The sequence below is a fragment of the Carcharhinus amblyrhynchos genome, chromosome 23, assembly GCF_965287045.1.
Source record: "Carcharhinus amblyrhynchos chromosome 23, sCarAmb.v2.hapA, whole genome shotgun sequence".
In the NCBI taxonomy this organism is placed as follows: domain Eukaryota; kingdom Metazoa; phylum Chordata; class Chondrichthyes; order Carcharhiniformes; family Carcharhinidae; genus Carcharhinus; species Carcharhinus amblyrhynchos.
In genome coordinates, this window is record NC_137346.1 from 34,025,023 (window position 1) to 34,051,979 (window position 26,957).

The following is a 26,957-nucleotide window of genomic DNA, read 5'->3' on the forward strand; positions in this document are numbered from 1 at the left end:
ACAATATATTTGGATGAAAATTGATACTGCTGCTGCTGTATCTTTGGTTCCCGAGACAACATACCAACAAAAACTGAAACATCTTCCTTTAAAATCAACTGATGTGGCTTTAAGGACACACATGAAAGAGATCATGCTTTTAAAAGTTTATATCATGGTCAACATGGAGTTAAGTGGACAAACAGTGGAGATGTTCTCTTTGTGGACCATGGTAATTTTTCATACTTTGGAATAACATAGTTGGAGAAGGTCAAGCTTAATTGAAGTGCTGTCATCAGATCAGTCGATACCAAAACAGACATACAACACTGTCTGGGTAAATATAAAAGTGTTTATGAAGAAACACTTGACTCAGTGAAGGAAATTTAATTGAAACTTAAGATAAAGCCTAATAGGCAACCAAAAAGTCTCAAAGCATAGGCAATTCCTCCCAAGGTCGAAGAAGAAATAGTATGCCTTGTTGACACTGGTGTGTTAGAGCCAGTTGAAATGAGTTATTGGACTACTGCTATTCTACCTGTCATGAAACCAAATGGTTCAGTTTATATTTGTGATGATTTTAAAACAATCACAAATCCAGTTTTGTGTGCTGATCGATACCCTTAATTGAAGATTGGTTTGCTGAGTTATCAGGTGGATAGAAATTCAGTAAGATTTATCTTTCACAAGTATATTTACAGATGAATGTAGCCACTGAATTTCAACCATTGCTTACCATCCTTACTCATTTTGTTATTTAAGATTGCCTTTTGGAGAAACATTCATACCAATCCCATTTCAAAGACCGATGGATCAGATTTTAAGTGGTCTCTCTGGTCTACAATGTTACCTGGATGATATTCTGATTACAGGGTCCAGTCAACAAGAACATTTGAATCATTTAGAAGAACATTGGAATATCTTCAAGCATATGGTCTGCATAGCAAGAAAGAAAAGTGTGGCTTTTTTCAGTCCAATACTTGGGTCACATTACTGATAGTAAAGCTCTACATAGAGCATTTAAAAAGATGGATGCTATTTTAAAAGGACCAAATTTGTTCTGAACTTAGCTGCAAAATTGAAGCCATTGCATTATTTGCTATATGTGAAACAGTCATGCGACTGTTCAAGAAACATATAAGGATAAGAAAACATATGAGGATGTCAAAGATACTTTGCAGTAGTCTGAATTATTGGTTCATTTTAATCCAAAGCTACCATTACAGCTTGCATGCAATGCATCACTTTATGGAGTAGGGGAAGTAGTTTCACACATTATGCCTTCGGAAGAAGAACAACCAATAGCTTTTGCTGCGCATACTCTGACTAACGCTGAATCTAATTATGCTCAGCTAAAAAAAGAGGCACTAAATGTAATTTTTGGTATACAAAAGTTTCATCTTTATTTATTTAGTCACCGTTTCACATTATTGACTGATTATTGACCCTTAGCTACTATTCTTGGGCCAAAGAAAGGCATACCACTGTTAGCTGCTGTGTCAATTGCAAAGATGGTCACTGATCGTATCTTCACATTCATGTGACAGAAAGTATCATAGAAACATAAAAGATAGGAGCAAGATGAGACCTTTTGACCCTTCGAGCCTGCTTCGCCATTTATCACGATCATGGCTGATTGTCCAATTCAATAACCGAATTTTGCTTTCTCTCCTTAACCTTTGATCCCGTTCGCCCCAAGTGCAATATCTGGCCGCTTCTTTGAATACATTCAATGTTTTGGCATCAACTACTTCCTGTGGTAATGAATTCCACAGGCTCACCACTCTTTGGGTGAAGAAATGTCTCCACATCTCGTCAGAGTGCCATGCTAGTGCTGATGCCTTATTATGTGTACCTACTGAGCAGATCCTACCAATTAGTTTTGCTAATTATCTTTCTTTTTGGTAGATCATTTGGCTGTGACAGATTTTCAAATTCAGAGACACACCAGAAATAATTCCATGTTGGGGAAAGTGATGGATATGGTACTGAAAGGAACGATAGCTGGAATGCATCTCTGATTTGAAAGCAGGGCTGAGATTCTTCCAAAAAATTCTAATCTCTAATTCACGTGAAAACAGGAGTAACTCCTACTTTTTTTTAAGTGTGATTTTCAGACACTCTGAGCATTGTACAGTGTCCCAGCGGGATTCCCTCTGAAAATCAGGGGGTGGGTCCATTCCTGCATGAGAACCCAGCAGCATAGCACTGAGCAAGCCACTGCTTATGTGCCAATCTGTCAGCGCCAAGATTGGCACATGCACATTGGCCCTGCATTGCCTGCCTGCCAATTGCTGGCCAACCCCGCAACCCCTGATTGCTAGCCTCCAGGACCACTGTAAGCAAGCCCCGGTATTCCCCCCACCCCTGGCCACCCCCGACTTCCCCTGCCTCTGGCAGTCTGTACCCCTCCCCTCCTAGTTGCCCTGACACCCTCCCCTCAACCTGGATGACCAGGCCTGATCACTATCCTCCCTCCCTTTGCCACTAATTCCGAATGCAGAGTGACAGCACGTTGCACCACTCCCACCGATCACCACCCAACAGACCACCCCTTCTGGCTGCACCTCCTTGGCATAGTCCAGTGCCCAGTGGGTAGTGCCAAGGTGCCCCTGACATTGCTAGTTTGCCCCTTGGGCACCACCAAGCTGGCACTGCCCAGGGAGCACTGCTCCCTTCCCCAAGACTTCCTGGGGATGCCTCAATTGCCTCTGGTATCTCCAGTGGAATCAGATGTTCCACTTTTGTGGGGAGCATAGTTAACCACTCCAGGGTCAGGGGGGGGGGGAGTGTGTGTAGTTACGGGGAGGTGGGGGGGAGGGGGGAATACTAGCGGGCCCAGAGACCTCAGGCTTGGGCTTGCTAATGAAATGGAAATTTCAGTTTATATATTGAAATCAGCTCCGCACCAAATTCCAGTGCAGATGTCTAAATTCCTCTGCTGGGAGTCTTGTGGAGGCCCATTAATACAGAACAGTTGGTTATATACGAACTAAGCTCCTACTTGGTCACACATTTGAAGTTCCTAAGATTCAACAAAAGCAAAATATGTCACCTACCCCCATAAAAAGATATTTTATAGTCATTGATTAAAAAAATCGGAAAAGATAAGATCTTCCTCAAATCACTGCTGTAGATAGTATCCTGGGCTTTATTCGTGGGACATGGAGTACATGAATCACTGGTTGGCCTCAGTTGAAGGTTCTGTTGTTCCATTTTTAGAAGGATGATGGGGGCATTGGAAAAGATACAAAGAAGATTTGTAAGAATTGTCCCAGGGATGAAGATTTTCAATTGTAATGATGGATTGGAGAGGTTGGGAATATTTTTCTTAGAGAAAGGAGGGCTGAGAGGAGATTTGATAGCATTATTCAAAATCAAGCGGGATCTAAATAGAATACAGAGGAAAAACTATTCCCACTCATGAAAGAATCACAAATGAGTAATAATAAAAAGAACAAAAATGATAGTAGGAAAACATTTTCTTGCAGCAAGTGGTTAGAATTTGGAATGCACTTCCTGCGATTGTGATGGAACAGGTTCAACTGAAGCATTCAGAAGTGTGATGTACTGTGCCTTTAAGAAATGTATTTGAGTCATGTATTTTGTACAGGATTATTTTTTAATGGTTCTAACTGATGCTGCTGGATCTATAACTGGCATCTTCTATTGTTACTGCAGCAGCATTGTTGCCCTAATTGCTAGAATGTTTGCTTCAAGCTGAACTAATGCCGTTTTGCTGATTTCAGTGATTTCCCCCGATGTTTTGCAGAGTAGGACTTGATTGTGTTGATTGACAGTAACATCAGGTGATTGAGTGGAGCTAGGCTTGCACAGAGAACTCAAGCTTAAATGCTGCTTGGAGTTGTTAGAAAGCAGTGCCTTTTTTTCCCCCTTTCTGAAGTCTGGAGACTGTGATCTGCCAGAGACTAGACTTATTTCTCTGACGTCCTGCTGTTTGAGGATATATCCATCTCTGGAAATTACTAAATGAGAGACGGAAAACAGTCTTTCTGTATCTGTCCAGAGGGGTTAAAGGGCTGGAAATCTAGCCCTTACATGAGCATATCTGTTTTTGGTACTAATTGGTCCTGAAGAAGGGATTTATGTCAATGGGATGTTGTTTACAATTGAAACTATGGAGATAGCTAGCTATTAAGAATTATAACTTGTCATGTTTAAGTATTTAAACCTATGCTAATTCTTTTTGTTATATTTTAGCTGTGTTCTTAAATAAAGATTGTTTTGATAAAAGCTTCCAATGGGTAAATTGAATCCTACCTGGAACTAAACACCTTATGGCCCCCTGATGCAAAATCAAAAGTATAAGGCTAGGCTAATTTTATAATATAATTTAGAGTTTCTGATTTGGTCCCTAACAGAAGGGAATTAGACAGTTATCTGAAAAGGAAGAATGTGCATGGTTGTGGGTAAAAAGAAGAGGGAATGGCACTGAATTGCTCACTCGAAGAGCTGGTCCAGATGCAACAGGCCAATTGGTCTCCTTCTGTGCCAAAACAATTTAATGATAAAGGTGTGTCCAATTAAAACATTTTTTTCAAACAATATGTAATCCTGCTATTGGCCCAAAGATGCTTCTTGAGTCTTGATATGTATGGTATTTGCAAATTGTTAGCCGAATACTAGACAGCCCTCTCTTGAGACTAAGCACATTGGAACAATTAAACTTTTCTTATATTGCTCAGTTCTTTTTAAAAGAACATTCCAGAGGAGCTGGAAATAAATGCAATAGGTTACCATCACAACAATTGGACTGTTTATTCAAAATAACAATACTGTACTTGTTGAATCAAATATCATCTTACAGTGAAAAGCTATAAAGGAATGAATTATCTACTTGTCACCTGGTCAAAAACTGATACTCTACATTGGACATCTGTCAAAGATGCCACTCAATTTTCATTTGAATTGACTTTTAATGGAGATGAGAGTCAGGCAGTTTGTGTAATGAGTCACTTGTCACTGGCTGAGAGCTAGCTTATCGTTCACTCTTGCAAATTATACCCTTATAATCCACTAGGCAATGATTCCTAAGAAGGTCACAGTATCCCTATATGTGTTTACCCTGGGAAGTTAGAGTTCATTCAACAGTTATGAAAACTTACTTGAAGCAGTGGTCACCACATCAATAAGAAACAACAGCACCAGTCGGATGAGAACATGGTTGGGTATATCTGCCTCCTGCCCATATCTTGCGTTTTGGCATTATCACTGAGGAGACAAAATTGCCGCTAATCCTTCTAGGCTGCTGAGCTGTCCTCACAAAGTGGTGTTTCGTGAAGAAGGGTTACAAGTGCTTTAGCAACTCATTTCCAATAAAGATTTTAACACATCTCCCTGACAATGGTGCAGGACCTATCTTCAGTGATTTGACAGCACATGAATGTGAATCTCAAAGAGCGGCAACAAGGTGGCACAGTGGTTAGCACTGCTGCCTTAAGCGCCAGGGACACGAGTTCAATTCCAACCTTGGGTGACTACCTGTGGGATTTGCACATTCTCCCCCTTTCTGTGCGGGTTTCCTCTGGGTGCTCTGGTTTCTACACACAATTCAAAGATGTGTGGGTTAGGTGGATTAGCCTTGCTAAATTGTCCTTCAGTGTAAGGGGTCTAACTAGGGTAAATGCATGGGGTTATGGGGATAGGGCCTGGGTGGGATTATGGTCAGTGCAGACTCGATGGGCCAAATGGCCTCCTTCTGCACTGTAGGATTCTATGACACTATCACTGTTTATGAGGATAACTAAACTCAAAAAAAGATGCATGACACCTTCAGTTGAGCATGTCATTTATATGAATAACAAATGTATTTTAAAAAATGCAATATTTTTAAGGTGGTTTCACACCTATAATCCAAAAGTGATTCCAAAATTTCATAACACTGCTAACCCTACCACTATGCCAGGTGCAGCCCTGACATCTGTTGCTTATGTGGGTGCTGTCTGCTGGTTGCTACGTCTTGATATCAGTGATGAGCTTAGTGAATGTCTTCTGGTGGTCTGAGGCCTGGAGGACCCATTCTGATAAGTATCTCATGCTCATGGGTGGCAGCAGATGTACCCTCCCTGGCCTGTACAGCTGGGGTGGATGGGAACATGGGCTGAGGGAATTCTGAGTGGTTGAATACCTTTGGATTATCCTGAGTGGAGACCCCCTGGATGGCCAGCTGATGCTCAAGGGTCCCAACGGCCCTCCTTGATCCCTTAAGAAGATGGGACACCTGAGGTCAACCTCATCATCCCCGTCTCACCTGGGCATTGATGATGCCCACATGGGTGTGTGGCCATGGCGCCCAGGGCCAAGCTCAATTCCAGCAAAATCTGCTCCACAGTCGTCACCAACGTTTCCATGGTGACCTTGAGATGCTCGCATTTTGGGGTCACAACATCAGACATAATGCAAACAGACCCTTCCATAATTTAATCTTGATTGCTGATTGACTGTCAAATCTCTGCCTGATGTTTGTTGTTGCAGCTCCAACATAGAGTTGGCAGCTGCTCAAAAAAGCTCATCATCTGACTCGGACAAACGGATGCTGAGCTCTAGCACCCCTCCAAGTGTCGGAGACCTGGGCTGTCCCTGCCTCTGACTGTTGCAGTGATATGTTAGTGAGGTGTTCTGCAGTAGATGAGCCTGAACCTAATCTGGAATTATGCCGCTCTGAGGCGTGCATCACTGTGTGAGATGGTATGAGTGAGCACAGTGACAGTTCTTCCTCAGTTTCTTCATATGACATGGTGTGGGGGCTGGGACTTATGTTGATAAGTCTTGTGGGTCTCGATCTGCTGGTGCCTGTAAGAAAAAGAAGAATGTGTTACTTCATGAGCATGCGAATTACAAGATTGCATGTCATTCACCGTACTTGTCAGGATGTGATGAACTGATGGACGTGTGATCTGTAGTACATTCCTGAGACAATCCAATCTCCCCTTCCTCGCAGGAGTGATCCCTACCCTCCCCAGCAGCATCCTCCTCAAATTCCAGGAGGAAGATTATATTGGCTGTCCCTCCACCGGTTTGCAATCTTGCCCATCTGTTGTGGGCAAGCTTGCCCTCGACAAAAGAACAAAAGGCAAAAGAAAGAAATATGATTAGAAGGGATGGAGTGCAAATTGTGAAACATGCTTGAGTGTGTGGTGAACCTTCCCCAGAAAAGTCTGAGGATGGATGAGCAGTATTATATGAAATAGCAGTGATGTGAAAGTTTCTGTGAGGTTATCAGTGGTGAAATGTATTCTCCACTAATAGTTGTGTGAGATCCCTGAAGAAAGTTGCTCTTTGAGTGCATGATGCCATGAGGAAAGCTTGATATTGGAGGAGTGTAAAAGTGACTTACTGTCATAGACTGGATGAGATCATTCACTCTCTTTCTACACTGGGTGGTGTTTTATGCAGTGACTAGCTGCACTGACATCCTTTGCACATTCTTTAACCTGTGCTTAACCCTCTCTCCACTCACAGTGTCTGTACCTTTAAGACTTGATTAGCTGTAAAGACTCACATTCCAACCATTATCTTGTAAATTGAGTTTGTGTCTATATATGCCCTGTTTGTGAACATGATTCCTCACTCACCTGAAGAAGGAGTGACACTCCAAAAGCTTGTGGTACCAAATATATCTGTTGAACTTTAACCTGGTGTTGTGAGACTTCTTGCTGTGCTTACCCCAGTCCAACGCCAGCATCTCCATATCTTTTGCACTGGCATCCCAGGCCAGAGAAGTGGGGTTGGTCTGCTTTCTGGAACCATTCATGGGATAAAGCATATGCTTATGTGCAAGCACTCCTCGTAACAAGGCTTGGAAGGTGTTGTTGCTGAAGCAGGATGCAGCCTTCTTCTGGCTTGCAGCCTTGTTTTTCTGGTCTGCAGATGTTTTTAATGATGCTTTGGAGACAGGTGGACTGGAGAGAAAGGGATGTGTGGGCTTGAATAGTATTTAAATATGACACCCAGACCTTTGACCGCAAGGTAATGGCATGGTGGATTAATTAGCTTCCATGTGATTTGGAGAGATACTTGGCTGTGCATTATTAATGAACTTCCAAGTGCAGAATTGGGCACAATTCCCCAACATTTTGAGCAGCGGATATGAACTGTGGATCCCACCCACCTCTATATTTAGTTTTAAAAGCTGAAGATTCTGCCTTATGTTTCATGCTATGATTTATTTTGTCGAGGTAGGATTGGTGGATTAGGCTACGTTTAAGAGAAGGATTTGATTGATTTGATTTGATTGATTTGATTTATTATTGTCACATGTATTAACATACAGTGTTTCTTGTGTACTATACAGACAAAACATACCATTCATAGAGAAGGAAACGAGAGAGTGCAGAATGTAGTGGTGCAGTCAAAGCTAGGGTGTAGCGAAAGATCAACTTAATGCGAGGTATGTCCATTCAAAAGTCTGACAGCAACAGGGAAGAAGCTGTTCTTGAGTTGGTTGGTATGTGACCTCAGACTTTCAGGAAAACTTTTAGGGAGACAGGCAGACTTTCAGATTTCAGGAAGCTGCAATCCAAGGGAATCAATGGTTGATCACTTCTTCTCGAACTGCTTGCTCTACAAGGTATTACTGGTCTTGGTTTCCCTTTATCCATTTCCTTCTTCATAATTATATCTGAACTTCTGTCCAGCTCATTTTTCTAAATATAGCCACTGTTGACAATGAAAATTCTAATGAAAATGCATCATACTCAACTATCCCACTAATGCCAATGCAGAAATCCAGTAAAAAGTCTGACAACACCAGGTTTTAGTCCAACCGATTTATTTGATAATAGACTCACAAGCTTTCGGGTTAGTCCCTTCGTCAGGTGAATGGAGAGTTCTGGCCTCAGACAGAGCATATAAAGCACAGACAGTTTAGAGATTACTGATTAGAATGTGAATCCTTACACCTAACCTGCTGTTCAAGATCTGAAGTGGCTGACAATGTGAGTGGAAGGAGCACTGATCACAGGTTACAGAGATGTGTATTGTCTCCAGACAGTACAGTAAGTGAGGTTTTGCAAACCCAGGCAAGTCACGGGGGTTACAGATAGTGCGACATGAACCCAAGATCCCTGTTGAGACCATCCTCATGTGTGCGGAACCTGGCTATCAGTCTCTGTTCAGCGACTCTGCGCTGTCGTGTGTCGTGAAGGCCGCCTTGGAAAATGCTTACCCGAAGGTCAGTGGTCATGGGCATTCAGCCTCTGACCTTCGGGTAAGCATTCTCCAAGGTGGCCTTCACGACACACGACAGCGCAGAGTCGCTGAACTGAGACTGATAGCCAAGTTCCGCACACATGGGGACGGTCTCGACAGGGATCTTGGGTTCATGTCGCACTATCTGTAACCCCCGTGACTTGCCTGGGTTTGCAAAACCTCACTTACTGTACTGTCTGGAGACAATACACATCTCTGTAACCTGTGATCAGTGCTCCTTCCACTCACATTGTCAGCCACTTCAGGTCTTGAACAGCAGGTTAGGTGTAAGGATTCGCATTCTAATCAGTAATCTCTAAACTGTCTGTGCTTTATATGCTCTGTCTGAGGCCAGAACTCTCCATTCACCTGACGAAGGGATTAACCCGAAAGCTGTGAGTCTATTATCAAATAAATCGGTTGGACTAAAACCTGGTGTTGTCAGACTTTTTACTGTGTTTACGCCAGTCCAACGCCGGCATACCCACATCAATGCAGAAATCAGCATGGCTCAGTGTCGCCACTCAATATGGCCAACTCATCCCTATGATAACTATCATCACATTCCCTCTCTTTATCAGTTCCAAAGACATTCAAACTGAATTTATTATATGCTTTGGTTGGTGGTGCAGCTGCACATTCCACACCTAATTTAGTAAATACTATAACCTGCATTCTAGACCTGCATTGCATGATCTAGATATTTCTAAGAGTTGTAATATTCACGCAACGTTACCCAAATTGGATAAAAATGAATGTAACCATTTGAATTTGCATGTACTGTTTCACTTTCAATGTTTATGCCAGTCTTTGACAACTGAGTCATGTGATGCATGAATGTACGTTTTAAGTTATGTAGTGCAATTACCAATAATTTCCAGTGACACGGTATAAAGGAATTCATGTACGATTCTACTTAAAGTCAATCACCCTACTGTTACAGGGTACAATCACAACATTTTGACCCAGAAATTTTGGATGCACCTTTTTTTGGCAATGGACCTTCATCATAAAGCCTGAGGTTCCCTGTCATTGGCTAGAAAGCATAGAAACCCCACAGTGCAGAAGGAGGCCATTTGGTCCATTGAGTCTGCATCAACAACAATCTCACCCAGAACTTAGCCCCACAACCCCAAATATTTACCCTGTCAATCCCTCTAAATTTTGTATCCCAGGACACTAAGGGACGATTTAGCATGGCCAATGTGCTAACCTGCACATCTGTGGACTCTGGGAGGAAATCAGAGCACTGGAGGAAACTCATTCAGACACTGGGAGAATGTGCAAACTCCACACAACTCCATCGGTTGTCATTGATGAATTCTGAGAGGTGAGAAGACTACACTGGTATAGGTAAGAGTAAGATCAAGTTGTTAACAGCATGTCGGTGACCTTTAGTCAATCTATGGGCCAAATTTGTGATCAGGATCAGGTACAAGTCTCACACCATCAGGTTAAAGTCCAACAGGTTTATTTGGTAGCAAAAGCCACTAGCTTTTGGAGCGTTCCTCCTTTGTCAGGTAAGTGGGAATTCTGAGCAGTGCTCCGAAAGCTAGTGGCTTTTGCTACCAAATAAACCAGTTGGACTTTAATCTGATGTTGTGAGACTTCTTACTGTGTTTACCCCATTGCTGGCATCTCTACATCAGGATCAGGGCCAAGGATGGGGCTGGAGGTTGACACAAATGGTTGGAATCGGAAATCAAGTGTGGGGATCAGTGGGGCCAGGTAATGGGGGAAAGTTGAGAGTGGTGGGGGCAAGTTGAGAGTTGAGAGAGAAAGTTGGAGATGAGGCAGGGAGGAGGCAGAGTGTTGGGATAACAGGCTATTAGGGGGAAGAATGGGGATCAATGATCAGAGGAGGTGGTCGGATTTAAATCCAGAGAGAAAGGCTTGGAGATTAAGAGGATGGATTGGAGATCAATTGTTAGGATTAGAGGATGTGGGGCCAGTTGAGTTATAGGGGATTGTTGCAGTGAGCTTTCTCTTGCACATCCGGGATCTACATTCAGCTAAGTGAACATCAATAACTTACCTTGTAGTTTTTCCAAGGTATGGTTTCACTGATTGCTGCTGATGCCAGTATGAACTGTCCAGCACAAACTGATATGAAGTGGGGAGACTCAAAGAGAAGTAAGCTTTTAATTTGAAAATACAACAGGTCTAATGCTTGTGTCAGACATAGGTCTTGGATGTTTTTTCTTTTTTTAGCGCACAATAACAGAACACTATAGTCCTTATTTTAAAACAGTTCACTGCTCCATTAGAGCGTAATGTGCTATCATATTAATAACAATCTAACACTGAGAAATAAATAATCATAATGCTGTCATTGGGTTAAATATTATTACTTTGAGCAATACATTTCCTCATTCACTGTAATTGCACTGTAATAATACTATATAGGACAATAGCAATCATAATTTTACCACTAATTTAGGAGTCAAAAGAAGTGAAAGGTTCCAGAACTGACAAATGAGTCAGTTTTCTACCTTGCGGGCATATGATGTAACAATCTATCCTTAAATAGCACTCTTGGAAACCTTGCATCATGTACAATAAAGATTTTTAAAATTCAGTTCCAATAGTATTTCTTCCCTGAATCACAAAACAGGTCTGCAGGTGTACCTGTATGGTATTTCTATTTCTACAGAAATAATAATGAATCCGCCAGTAAATAGCTGGTCCCGGACGTTCCTGGTACTTTGGGTTTATTGCTGCAGGATCTTGTCTAGGTGTAATACATACCAGGTTAGAACATAAGAACATGAGAACCAGGTTAGGAGAAATAAATCATTGCCTGATTAACTTGAAAAAGTAGGCACATGTCCAACATTTCATGCTTTGAGTCAGCGTAGGGCAATCGTGCCAGAGAAAAGCTGTCCCAATGCCAAGCGACTGGAGAATTGAGGAATGCATGTTTTAGAAAAATTGTCTTGCAGCTGCACTATGTGTCTCCCTGATCTGATTGTGTAAACAATGTACAGAGGTTAATTCTTCAAATTAGGAGAAATTAGCTGGGTTCTGTTTCTTGCACAGATGGTTACATTGTCAGACACTGTTCCGTTTCCTCATTTACAATCCAGACTATCTCAGGTTTAATGAAAGAAAATCCATTGGATGCTGTCCTCTCCTTCTTTATTCTTTATGGTAAGTGAGCAGACCTGGCAAAAAAAACAGCATTTGTTGTCCACCCCTAATTGCCCTTGAGAATGTGGTGGTGAACCACTCTCTTGAACCATTGCAGTCTGTTTTGTCTGGGTGCATCCACTGTATTAGGAAGAGGCGAAGGAGTGGTGAAATAGTTCCAATGATGAATGGCATGGAGGGGAACTTGCAGGTAGTGGTGTTCCTATGTATCTTGTGCCCTTGTCTTTTAACGGGTAAAGGGTTGGAAGGTGTTTTTGAAAGTGGCTTGATGAATTACAGCAGTGCACCTTCTACTGCTGCTTTTGTGCACTGTGGATGGGGTGCTGATCAAGCAGACTGTTTTGTTTTGGATGATGTAGAGTCACTGTTGAGGGCTAGGCACACTCCTTCACCTGTAGTACCACCTTTGTTGGGTCTGTTCTGCTGTTGGCACATGACAAGGATAGTGATGGATGAATCCAGAGCATTGAGGTATGAATAGTGACTATGACTATATTAGGCTATTGCTTGCCTAGTCCTCTCAATTTTGGCATGGCCTCCGAAGTTAGTGAGAAGGTCTTGTAGGGTCAACTGGGAGGTAGGATATGCTGTTGTCATTTCCAGTGCTGAGGTTGATACTGATTTGTCTAATTTTTTTTCAGCTTGATACCATTAGTGACTTGTCAGATCATTTTAGACAGCAATCACATTGCTGTGGGTCTGGAGTTACATGCAGGCTAGACTTGACTGGGTAACAATGATAGCTTTCTTTTTCTAGACTCTGTTAGTTTCATATTGAGATTAGTTTATTTCATATTTATTAATTAGTATTAAATTCCACAAGCTTCCCATGGTGGGATTTGAACTCATGTTCTCAGAGCATTACTTTGTGCCCCCAGATTACTAATCTAGTAACATTACCACTATGTTGTCCCCCACTATAACTGATGGATCCATTCTGAATATACCCATACCTCCTACAATTAAACATGCCCGATACTATCAAATCCTAACCAAACACATCAACATTTTATATCTGCAACAGACATTCTTAAAATACACATTCCTCATGTAGCCTTGATAAGGCTGTTCCCAGAAACATCCAGAAATCAGCTGCTCTGTGATGGATCCTGTATTATTTTTATGAAAATTGGGATATCATACAGGTGCGCTTGGTGTCCTGTTTTGTGACTAAGGAAAAGAAACGTTATTGGACCTGTATTGGTCAAGTTGTACTGTGTATGGGGCATGTTTTTTAAGAGTGCTGTTTAAGGGTAAGTTGTTGTGTCTCATGCCTACAAGGTAAAAACTGATATGGTCATGATCATTACAATGATTGTATGATTATATCCAGTGATAGTCACTGCAGTCATACAAATGCAGTATATGCTACACAGTCTTCTTAACACACTTATTTAATCATTGAAACACCATCATCCTCTATAGCTTGTTACTGTCATTGTGGTTTGATCTTTGTAAGCTTGTTCACATGTTAGGCATTCATTGCTGTGGTTCTTATTGTCAGACTGTGCCTTGGTTACTCCCCCTCCTTCTCTGAGTACCTCACCATATTCCAATCATTTCGCTTCTCCTAAAAAGCTCTATTGTTTTCTGGTAGTGCTCCACTTTGAGTTTCTCTCAGTGGTATCCTCCCTCCTTTCTTCCTCAAGATTCTGCACCTCACGGTTTCTCATCCTTTCTGATTTCAACCTCTAACTCAGCTTCACTTGTCTCCTTCCTCTGAATTCACTACTTTATAGGCCTCTCAGAACTGGTACCACCCACATTTAGATGCTAATTCCAATAGGGGCATGACTGTATGGGTCCTATTTTCTTGGCGCACTTTAATGTATTATTCTAGGTTTATTTTGTCAGTGTCATTTAATATTTAACATACTCTCTCCACCTACTTAATCACCTTCTCCCTGGATAAGAGAAAAAAACTTATCCAAATTCTCATCACATCTCACTCCTTTACACCTCCAATTAGTTCTGATTTTCTTTCCACTTTCTCCCAGTACTTAGTTTCATTTGCTTTTGCAAATTTCAGTCATACTAAATTAAACTAAATGATCCAAGAAACATTTGATGTTATTAAAGAAGTGCTCTACAAAAACTTGAAGTATTTAACACCATAAAAATACCTGGGAGACATGTATATCTTTGAATTTCATCAGAGTGAGCAGAGATAATTAGTGATTAACTTAAGATTGATGCTTTTAAGAGCACTTTAAATTGTGGAGACATAAACTTTTTGGAGGATGGCAAAAAGAGCTCCAATATTCAAAAAGGTGGATGGCACATAGCTGATATTGACAGGTCAATTAGCTTAATATTCATAGTTGGAATAATGGATGAGAGCATTTAGTGGAATACCTTAAACTTCACAGGTATTAGATGGAACAGTATGTAATGTATTAGAAGTATTCAATCATACCTTACAAATTTGTTAGAATTTTTTAAGCGGCTAAATAGATTACTGAATAATGTGAATCCAGTAATTAATTTCCTTAGATTTTTCAAAAAGACAATTAAGGAAGTTACTCATGTAATGCTTGTAAGGAAGGTAAAGGCTTAAAAATTGGTTGATAATTGATCAATTGAGAACTGGTTTAGCAAAAATGGAATGGAAAATGCTCAGCTTGGGAAAAATTAATGATCAGAATTTAACAGGATTCTGCTCTGGGCCCTCACTATTTACAGACAGAATTTATCTCTCACTTCCCCAGCATATTTGTAGTTGAGCGGGGCATATGATCAGGAGAACTCACCACCATACTGCCTACCTCCAATTAGATCTAAGGTAGGAAGACATGCAGCCAGCCTTCCTTTCTCGAGTTTATTAGAAACCCTTAAGTTGCCACTTAAAGGCCCCATCCTGCAACAATTGATATTCAATCAGCAATAGACAGACGGTGGGGGAACACAACTCACCATCCAGGGACGCCACCTAAAAACATCTGTTAAGTTCGCCAGTGCTCTACTGGGAAGGGATGGGGGTTGGGTTGGATTAGTCTCTTGTTCATAGGCACTCTGTGCCAGATCAAGGGACCCACTATGAGGAAGTGGTGTGGGGTAGATGTGCACAGGAAGCCACCCATCTGCCCTTGATTCTGACCCCCCTCACTGGCAGTCACTCTCCACAGCCCCTATCCCACCCACACTCATGTCTACTTAATAATCCATCACTAATCCCTCCCGCAGGCTCCGCTGCATGTTATTAAATTACCTCTCCCAGTGATGTCACCTGAACTGCAGAGCTGCCAGCCTCATTTTTGCTGGTAGCTCTCAGGGCCAGGACTTCCGCCCTCCTGGGGCTTAATAACATAGGAGGTGTGATGCTGCTAGGTGTTTGATTGGAATAAAATAGGATTGATGCTCCAGCAGAAAAGCAACAAGCGGTTAACACAATTTTAATCAGTGGGCAAGACTCCTGTCATCCACATTAAATCCAAGCCAATGTTTTCAAAAGACATGCAACTGGGCATCTGTAGTTTAATTAGTGAATAGAAACAAGATCTTTAGAAATCTTGGATCAATTATTTAGAGCGTGCAAGATACAACAGAAGGATTTAATGTAGATAAATGTGGGGTAATGCATGTTAGAATGGATAAGAGTAAATATGTCTGTTGGCAATGGCTGAATAAAAGAATTTGGAAATCATTACTGATCACATTTTGAAAGCATCTGGGTAGAAGTCATCATTAATGTGGCAAAATTTGTACAGAACTATTTCCTGAGGGCATTGGACTATATGTCAGACCAAGTTAAGCTAAAGCTATACAATTATGAGGCCAATACTAGAATATGGTGAATAGTTGTGGTCAGCCTATTTCAAAATGAATAGAAGTACATTAAGGGATGGCACAGTGGCTAGCGCTGCTGCCTCTCAGCATCAAGGACCTAGGTTCAATTCCAACCTCGGGTGACTGTGTGGAGTTTGCACGTTCTCCCTATGTGGGTTTCCTCTGGATGCTCTGGTTTCCTTCCATTGTCCAAAAACGTGCGGGTTAGGTGGATTGGCCATGTTAAATTGCCCCTTAGTATCAGCAGGATTAGGGCAGTAAATATGTGGGGTTATGGGGATAGAGCCTGGGTGGGAATGTTGCCAGTGCAGGTTTGATGGGCCGAATGGCCTCCTTCTACAGTGTAGGGATTCTATAAGAAGGATTTAAACAAGATTTAACTGCCTCATCCCCTTCACCCCACATCCCACCCTCTGAATTGTCTATCTAAACCTATCCTTGCATATCATTTCTCAGACCAGCTTACTATGCACAATTTTCTTTGCCTCCCTTGTTGCAAATATTTCATTTATAATTCACATATTTTCAAATATAATTTTTAATTTTGAGAATCACAATGTTAAATGTGAGATAATAGAAGCATCTGGGCTAAGAAACTGGTATGCAAGTGAATGAAATTCAAATTTGGAATTAATCACAGCTAAAATCTAACCTACGTTTGTCTTCAAGGTCACAGTTGGAAGTGTAAACACTGAACAATGGTTGACCCATGTTTTGAGCCAGGAAATTTGGAGAAAGAAGGTCAGAAAATCCATTAGAGATAGGAAATACTCATATGGGTTGCAGAATCAAAGAATTGTGCTGAAGGTAAAAATATTTTGTTTGGTATTTTTGTTTGAACATCCCAAAGTGTGCCACGTTGCCATAGAAATGGGCTGTGGGCGTCCGCAAGTTTTTTTGTTGAATTTAACTTTGTGCATTTGCTGATAAAATTAAGTAGTTCAGATTGGGAACAGATTGACACAGTTGCTGAAGTGTAGACTTCAGATCATTGAATTGAGGGAGTCAACAGGAGATAATTGTTAGTAAGGCCAATACTTTAAGCATAACAAATACTAACTCTGTTGTTCACTGCATGGTACGTCGGTAGGGCTCAAGCTCAGTTCAGATTTAGTGAGGGAAGTATCAGTTTGAAGATTTGACTAGCTTGCAGCTAGAGGAAGAAATCCACATTTTTTTAGAGGTTTGTGGCATTAAGCAATTAGTCAACTTGGAACAGACAGAGGGAAAGCATTTGCCAGGAGGTGGGAATTAGCTGGGGACCAGGAGCTATACACAAACTGTGGGAGCATAGAAGAATATTAAAACCAAGGGTGCTCATGATATTTAAATTGTTAAACAAGTAGGCAATGAAGATCACAATCGAACTGCAGGGTCTACAGTTGTGAGGTCTTTGAAGGAAAATTGGAGGATCACTTAGCTAAAAGCTGATGGAAGGATCCCCATGAATTACATATAATGGTGACTAGCTAAAACATTGAGGAGAAATCTAAGTGACTATTGGAGAGCTGTGACATGCCTTTGGGTTGGTCCGAGGCAAAATGAATGAACCTTCAAAATTCCTTTAGCATATTTAAAAAAGAAATGGGGTTAAGTAAAAAGTTGAATTGCCATTTGTTTAGTCATGCAGAACTTGAATATTGTTGAAAAGAGAGACACGCTGCTGAAACTTGTCATCTTACACTCCTCAGGGTAAATGCAAGAATACTAAATTTCAAGTGATCACAGCACTCCTACAGGAGAAAAGGTTGGCAAGTCAAACTCTGATTGGCTGAGGCATTGCCATGGAGAAAGCAATGGGGAATTTTTGGTTCGCCAAGCTCCCAAATAATTCAAAGAACACGCAAGGTTTTTGCATATTCCATATGAAAGCCTTGGCAACCGGAATTGACTTTGCAGCTAACCAGCGTCCTTTTATCCTGTAATATAAATTGTTGTGACCATTTTAAATATAGTATACTTGAAAAATTTGCCTTGATGAGTGCAAGGTGAAAAGCTTTGGCAACATGTCTTTCTTTTGAACCATATTCAGGTAGAACTGAGCTTATATTATTTTATAAATTATAGTGTTAAACTAGTAGTTTTTGTTTCGTAAATCTTTTAAAAATCTATACATTGAAGTTTGTTTTGTTTTAGAAATGTGAAACTTTGTGGAATAGTTCTGTCAGTTCATTACTGGGTGTTCAGATTTTTCTTTAAACTTTAATAGTTTCTAACAGGATCAGAAGTAACATTCCAATGAGTCAAATCCCAGGGGATCCACCCACAAATTTGTGTTAAGGGGAGCTTTGTGATAGTTATGGTGGCTCTTTCCCCACATCTCTATGTGATCTGCTATGTCTACAAATGCGGTCTATGTCAAAAACAAAAGATTAAGTAAAGCAGTAAATGTGTGAATTTTTTTTCAATTTGTTTACACCTTACAATAGTCTGACCTTTTAAAAGGCCAGAGCATTGCATTGAATGATATTGGGAGTCAGCTCCACAAAACTCTAATTCTTTTCTATTTAATGAACTGTCTTCAAACATGCATGGTACAGTCACTGGGCTAGATAACCTCACTCTATACCTCCTTGTTTTCAATGTCTTGTGCAGTTGTAACCTGCTTGGTCCCACTATTGTTGAAGCAGTTCATAACTGTGGCTGGCACAGTCATATGACAAAATTAGACAAGTCTGGTTAATCTGAAGTTACGAGTGTAGAATTTTGGCTTAGCACAGGCATCATTCTATGAGATTTGCTCTTCTTCTGGTGGTATTGGTTGACAGCTTCAACATAACCAGAATTTTGTATCATCCAAGTTTGACTCATTGCAATTTCATTGTACATTCTTACATTGCCATCCATCCAACCAACACCAACAGTCACCCACTTCCTTATGCAATATCATGTCTCTACCAAATAGTCAACCTCAACAAATGACTTCATTGATCAATGAAAAGATGCCATTACTCACAATTGTATGTTTTCTCTTTCCCTTCTTGCAGGTGAAGAGAGCACAGAACACCGGACAGAGGCAAATAACTGCTCTCCAGCTTTGCAACTCACAGTCAGAAAGTAAGAAATGCTGGAAAACAACAGTCTCAGCATTCCTGACAGGAGTTGGAGAGATGGAACTGAAACAAGCTCCTTTATTTTTCTTGCCATCTGTCTGTAAGCAGTGGTGTTTTAATTTTTTTGAAATAGACTGCAACATGTTTCCCCAAATCCTATGTTTGGGAAGACAGTTTCAAAGTAATACACAGCAAACTCTCTTTAGGGTTAAAGCAAAAGTATTGTTTATTTATACATTCAAACTATGTTCATTGCAACTGCATACGCACACTGAAGCACACAAGGAAATGAAGAGTTTTACAACTAGAAATAGCTTAAAACAAAAAAACCCCCAAAGATATGGATATTAATTCACCTGAATGTCAGTGTTCAGAATGCCAGAGTCCAGTGAGGGTTCTTTTGTGCTCATAAGATCATAAGACCAGATTTAGAAGCAGAAGTGGCTATTTGGCTTATCGAGCCTAATCCACCATTCGATAAGATCATGACTGATCTGATATGATAATCCTCAACTCCACTTTCCCACCTTATTGCCATAACCCTTGATTTCCTTACTAATTAAAAATCTGTCTCTCTCAGCCTTGCACATACTCAGTGACACAGTCTCTACAGCCCACTGCAGTAAAGAATTCCACAGATTCACCACTGTCTGATAGAAGAAATTCCTCCTCATCTCTGTATTAAATGGGTGAGCTTTTACTCTGAGATTATGCCCGCTGGTCCCAGACTCTCCCACAAGCGGAAACAAACTTTTAGCAACTACCCTGTCAAGCCCCCTGAGAATCCTAGAATTTTACACTCCACCCAAAGCAAGTCCTGAGGTGGGGAAGGGGGTGAGGGTGCGCATAAAATTGAACGGATGTTTGGGATTACCCTCAGAAATCAGCCCACCAATTTCGTGCTTGGGTGGGCAGGACCTCTGACTGGAAACCCACTGAATCATCTGTTAAGGCCCTTAAGTGGCTCTTGTCTTTCTTTAACCCCATTAGCTTGCCCAATGTTACCTTTTTCGCAATAATGGTAGTTCCTAGGTCCTCAGATAGCCTTCCTGTCATCAGTTTTTTGGCATTTTATTTGTATCTTTCACAGTGAAGACCGATACAAAATTCCTGTTCAATGCCCTCATCTCCAATTATTACATCCACTTTATCATCCTCTAAATGACTAATGTTTACTTTAGTCACTCTTTTTGTAGAAATGTTTGCTATCTGTTTTTATATTCTGAGCTAGTTTATTCTCAAAATCCATTTTACTTTCCTTTATAGTTTTTTTCATGGCGTTCTGTTAACATTTAAAGATCTCCCAATCCTCTACTTTCCCACTAATCTTTGCCACTTTGTATGTTTTCTTTCAATTTGATACCCTCCTTTATTTCCTTAGATATCCATGGCTAATTATTTATTTTTCTACAGTTCTTCCTTAACAATGGTACTCCACTAGCCACTGCCTGCTATTTAGAAAAAGACTCATTTATTCCTACTCTTTGTTTTCTGTCTGCCAATCAGTTTTCTATCCATCTCAAAACACTACATTAAATCCCATGTGCTTTACATTACATGCTAACCTTTTATGTGGGACCTTGTCAGAAACCTTCCAAAAGACCAATTAAACCATATATATTGGCAATCCTTCATCAATTCTACTAGTTACATCCTTGAAGAATTTTAGTAGATTTGTCAAGAATGTTTTCCCTTTTGTTAATCCATGCTGACCCTATCAGTTTCTACTAATGTTTACCAAATGGTCTGCTATAAAATCCTAGGTAATGGACTATAGAATTTTCCCACTACCAATGTCAGACTGACTGGTCTATAATTGCCTTTTTTCTTTCTGCCATACAATCTGTAGGAACTATTCCAGAGTCTAGAGAATCTTGGAAGATAAACATCAATACAGCCACTATTTCTAGGGAAACTTCCTTAAGAACTCTGGAATATAGATTGTCAGGCACTGGATATTTATTGGTCTTCAATCCCATCAACTTCCCCAACACCATGGGTGGAATTTTATGGGAATGATTCTAAGTGAGAGTTCTTAATCCATTTTTTGGGCTAGTTTTTCTCCCAATCTTAAGGACTTAGACGTTGAAAATATGGGCTACACTGTTTCTAGCTGCTGCAGGCAGTGGGCTGGGTTTAATTTGCCAGACAGCCTGCAGAGGAAGCTATTACATGTTCACAGACCTCTGATTCTGCACATGTACAATTCCCGCAGCAATGTCTGACGGACAGAGAGAGAGAGAGAGAGAGAGCTGTCAGGCCCCTGCTGCTGCATACAGTCTGAACAAACTCCTTCACCCCCCCCAATCACAGATTGTGAGCCCCACACCTCCCAGAAATCTCTGGCTTACCCACCTCCCAGACCGATGGTGCCCCACTCCCCCAGATCCAATCAGCTGCAGTGCGGAAGCAGGCCTCGTCCTCACTCTCCAATCCGATCACAGGCAGAGTGCATAGTGGCCATCCCCTCCCCTACCGATCAGATCACCCCTTTAGCCCCACCTCTATAAACCCCACCCATTGGGCAATGCCAAGATGCCTGGTGAGCATTGCCAAGGTGGCAGGCTGATAGTACTAAGCTGCCAGGTGACTCTGCCAGGCTGGCACTGCCCAAGGGTCACTCCCCCCTTGCCCTCGGCCTCCCGGGGGTCTCAATGGCCTTTGGTTCTACTGGCAAGGCCAACATGACTGTTCCCTGTTCGTGGGCAATTTTCTTCTCCTGGCAAGGCCATAAAAACAAGCCTGGATGATTGAGCGCTGGGCTCGCTAATAACATGGGAATGAAGATTAGAATACAGTACCATAATTTATTCGGCCTCTCACCATTTTTGGCAAGAGGCTGACCCCGCCAGAAATATAGCTCTCTTAAGATCGGGTGCGATCCTGATCTTTTGGCTCTCACGAGATTTTATCGGCTTGCTGCGCCCATCAATGGACATGGCGAATCGGTAAAATTGCACCCTATTTCTCTACTAATACTGATTTTCTTCAGTTCCTGTCCCCTCACTAAATCCTTTGTTCTTCAACATTTCTGATATGTTATTTCTGTCCTCCATTGTGAAGACAGACCAAAGTATGGATTTAATTAGTCAGCAATTTCTTTGTTCCTCTTTGCTCCCCATTATAAATTCCTCTTTTACTGACTGTAAGGATCACAACATTTGTCTTTACCAATCTTTTTCTTTTCACATACCCATTGAAACTTGTACAGTCAGTTTTATGTTCCCCATAAGCCTACTCTCATACTTTATTTTCCCCTCCTTAATAAATTCATTGGTCCTCCTTTGCTCAATTCTAAACTTCTCTTGACTTCAGCAAGGCATTTGATAAGGTACCCCATGCAAGGCTTATTGAGAAAGTGAAGGGGCATGGGATCCAAGGGGACATTGCTTTGGGGATCCAGAACTGGCTTGCCCACAGAAGGCAAAGAGTGGTTATAGATAGTCATATTCTGCATGGAGGTCAGTCACCAGTGGAGTGCCCCAGGGATCTGTTCTGGGACCTTTACTCTTTGTGATTTTTTATAAATTATCTGGATGAGGAAGTAGAGGGATGGGTTGGTAAATTTGCTGATGACACAAAGATTGGAGGTGTTGTGGATAGTGTGGAGGGATGTCAGAAGTTGCAGCAAGACATTGATAGGATGCAAGACTGGGCAGAGAAGTGGCAGATGGAGTTCAACTCAGATAAATGTGAAGTGGTTCATTTTGGCAGGTCAAATAGGATGGTAAAATATAATATTAATGGTAGAACTCTTGGCAGTGTGGAAGATCAGAAGGATCTTGGGGTCTTAGAAGACGCAGGGTGTTACCAGGTGGTGAAGTGAATGTGTCAAACATGTTTTGAAGGGGTATCGTGTCTCTAAACAGCCAGTCAAATATGTTTGGAAGAGTGGATTGTGCTAGGATCATGAAAACTGTCTTGGAATCTTGTACACAGGTGCATTAGGATCTTTTTTGTGGTACCAAGCCAGCTACAAAACGATTGGTTCACTTCCTTGTAGTTGACAAACACTTTGAAGTAATCTAGGAGTTCCTTAATGCCAGAAATGGGCAGTTACGTGTGTGCTGCTGACTTCAAGATCCTCCAAATGACTGCCAGATTCCTGGAAATATCCAAGGATGAAAATGTTGAAAGGAATGGTGACTTTGACAATCACTGATAAAATATCACTGTGACCGGCTGGCAGTCGGTGCTGCCCAGCAGGCTGCAATTGTCTGTCACCACTTGGTAACACTCTGGACCTTCTAAGACATAAGTGTTCAGACTTGTTATGGAAACTTACCCTTTGCCTGTATATCCTGCGTGCTGAGTATGGCCTCCTGCGAGTGCACTGCTCAATTGCTCTTCTTTATTCTGGTTAGCTATGATTCAGTGAATAGCAGACTGTGCTGCTAGTGTTGTTCATTTTGCTCCTCATTTGACATCCAATCTAAGCAGTATGAGTGACACCCAACCTGACCTTTTAGATCAGAGCTCCATAAGTAAATTAGATTACCAAACCCCCAAAATATTGAAAGACCTTCCAAAGTGTGCGAAATAGCCATAAGTGCTGTAAAAACAAACCATTTCTCACAACTGGATAAGAAAACAGCAATCAGAATTGTATCATTACTAACATTATTCCTTCCCATAGCTTCAGCCCTTCAATTGCTGCTGACACCTTGTTTTCACTGCTGTGTTCCAGGAAGTCTGAGAAATCCATATCCCTAAAGTTGAAGTTAAAAATCCACGGTCTGAGCAATTAATGTATCTTAAATAGCAATCTGCCTTTCCCAAGGGGCATGCTTGTGCATAGCCTACTGCTGCAATGAAACACAGTGATTAGCAGGTTAAGTCAGCTTCCCACTGTGCTGGAAATCTTGCTGGTTTTAACCAACACATCCACTCCCAAACCAATGTGAATTAAAGTTTATTTCTGTAACTTACTGCAAATATGCACTTTGGAATGAATAATGTTCGATCTTTAATAAATGTATCTATTTAATTCCTTCAGAGATCACACATGTGGACAGTAGTGATGTTACTGTAATTCAGAATAATTTCGAGGCCTGGATCAATAATCAAGCAGCATGAGCTCAAATTGTTCCATGGCAACTGGGGAATTTAAATTCCATTAATTAGTCTGGAATAAATAGTGGCCCTGAAACTACTGGACTGTCATAAAACCCCAGTGGTACACTACTATCCTTTAGAAACATTAACAATCTTTACCCAGTCTTGCCTATACATGACTCCAGATCCACAGCATGTAATTGACTCTTAATTGCCTTCTGAAGTGGTTTAGCAAGTCATTCAATTATATTTAAAAAGGCATGTCACCATCCCCTTTTCAACGGCAATTAGAGATGGACAATAAATGTTTGTCTTTCCAGTAATGCCCATATTAGTGAATAAATAAAGAAAACAGCAAAACATAATATATTGCAATAAGTAGAACTCAGTGAAGAGGATTCTCTTTCTTAGTCTGGATCTTGATATATTTGCCTAAATATTTGGCAGTAAAAGGCATACTCTAGTCTATGATGGATACAAGAACCACTTATGAAAGAGACAATGAAGCCAAGGAGAATATCTTGTACAACACATCTAATATCATATAATTGAAAACGAGCCTGAAGGATTTTTGACCACATTTATTCCTGATAATAATTTCAGCAAATCTATTAGAGTTGCTGGATTGAGGATTAGTTATCTAATAGGAAGCAGAGAGTTGGAATAAATGGGTGCTTTTCTGGTTGGCAGTTGGTGACTAGTAGCATGCCGTAGGGATCGGTGCTGGGGCCTCAACTGTTTACCATATATAAACGATCTGGAGGAGGGGACTGAGTGTAGGGTAACAAAGTTTTCTGATGACACGAAGATGAGTGGGAAAGCGAATTGCGTGGAGGACGCAGAAAGTCTGCAGAGAGATCTGGATAGGCTGAGTGAGTGGTTGAGGATCTGGCAGATGGAGTATAACGTTGGCAAATGTGAGGTTATCCGCTTTGGAAGAAATAATAGTAAAATGGAATATTATTTAAATGGTGAAAAATTACAACATGCTACTATGCAGACGGACCTTGTGCATGAATCGCAAAAACTCAGTCTGCAGGTGCAACAGATGATCAAGAAGGTGAATGGAATGTTGGCCTTTATTGCGAGGGTGATAGAATATAAAAACAGGGAGGTCTTGCTGCAATTGTACAAAGCACTGGTGAGGCCGCAACTGGAGTACTATATGCAATTTTGGTCCCCTTATTTGCGAAAGGATATATTGGCCTTCGAGGGAGTACAGAGAAGGTTCACCAGGTTGATACCAGAGATGAGGGGGTTAGCTTATGAGGAGAGATTGAGTAGATTGGGCCTGTACTCGTTGGAGTTTAGAAGGCTGAGGAGTGATCTTATAGAGACATATAAGATAATTTAGGGGAGTTAGAAGGGTGAAAAGCGGGCATGAAATGGTCTTGGCAGACCAGATTAAGGAAAATCCAAAGGCATTTTACTCCTATGTTAGGAATAAAAGGGTGGTTAGAGGAAAAATCGGTCCTCTTAGGGACAGAGGAGGGGAACTATGCTTAGAGTCTGAGGGAATGGGGGGAGATTCTGAATGAATACTTTGCGTCAGTATTCATGAAGGAGAGGGACTTGTTGTCCAGTACTGTCTTGGAGGGAGTTGTAGACCCGTTGGAGGAAATATCTATTACGAGGGAGGAAGTGTTAGGGTTTTTAGGTAGTATTAAAGCTGATAAATCTCCGGGGCCTGATGGCATTTATCCTAGGCTGCTTAGGGAGATGAGAGATGAAATTGCTGGACCTCTGATGCAAATCTTTGTCTCTTCTTTGGACACAGGTGAGGTCCCAGAGGACTGGAGGATAGCGAACGTGGTACCGTTGTTTAAAAAAGGTAGTAGAGATAACCTGGGTAATTATAGGCCGGTGAGTTTGATGTCAGTGGTAGGGAAGTTGTTGGAAAGGATTCTCAGAGATAGGAAGTATACGCATTTAGAGCATGGCAATCTCTGGAATCCTCTGCCAATTGAAGTGGTGGAGGCTACCTCGTTGAATATGTTTATGTCACAGGTAGGTAGATTTCTGATTGATAAGGGAATTAAGGGTTATGGAGAGCAGGCGGGTAAGTGGAACTGATTCACTTCAGATCAGCCATGATCTTATTGAATGGTGGGGCAGGCTCGAGGGGCTAGAAGGCCTACTCCTGTTCCTATTTCTTATGTTCTTATGTTCTTTTGTTCAACATCAATATATGAAAACCTTTAACATTCCATTCTCCTTCAAAGTAACACTCATGTTTAACCTATACATTTGAAACTAAAGTCTCTGGGTGGGGTTCTCGGATCTCATTCATTCCTGCCCCGCTGCCAGTGAGAATGGAGAATTTGGTGTTCAGCCAAAACTCCATTCACTGTAATAGCACTGGAGAATCGTGCTGCAGAAGTGGTCAGAGATTTACTGTATCTGTGTCTAATGTTATTTCAGCCTGGTATGTCCAAGCAAGTTTTAGTCAGAGCTATTAAATGGGTGTCTTTTCTATAACATTGGCCAAACTGGTCAAAACAATCTCCTCAGAGGCTATATATCTAATTAATGAAATGCTGGGAATAGTTCAGAATGTCTTCATTTCAAAAGTATTCAACAAAAAGCTTGACAAATCCACCTGCAATGATTACTTGTGGAAATCTATTTCTGTTGGAGTTGAGAAAAATCAGTGTGGTTTCCACGCACTTTTTGGTTGTGATATTATTGTACTCTTGTTTGATTCTTGATCATTATTAACAGTGA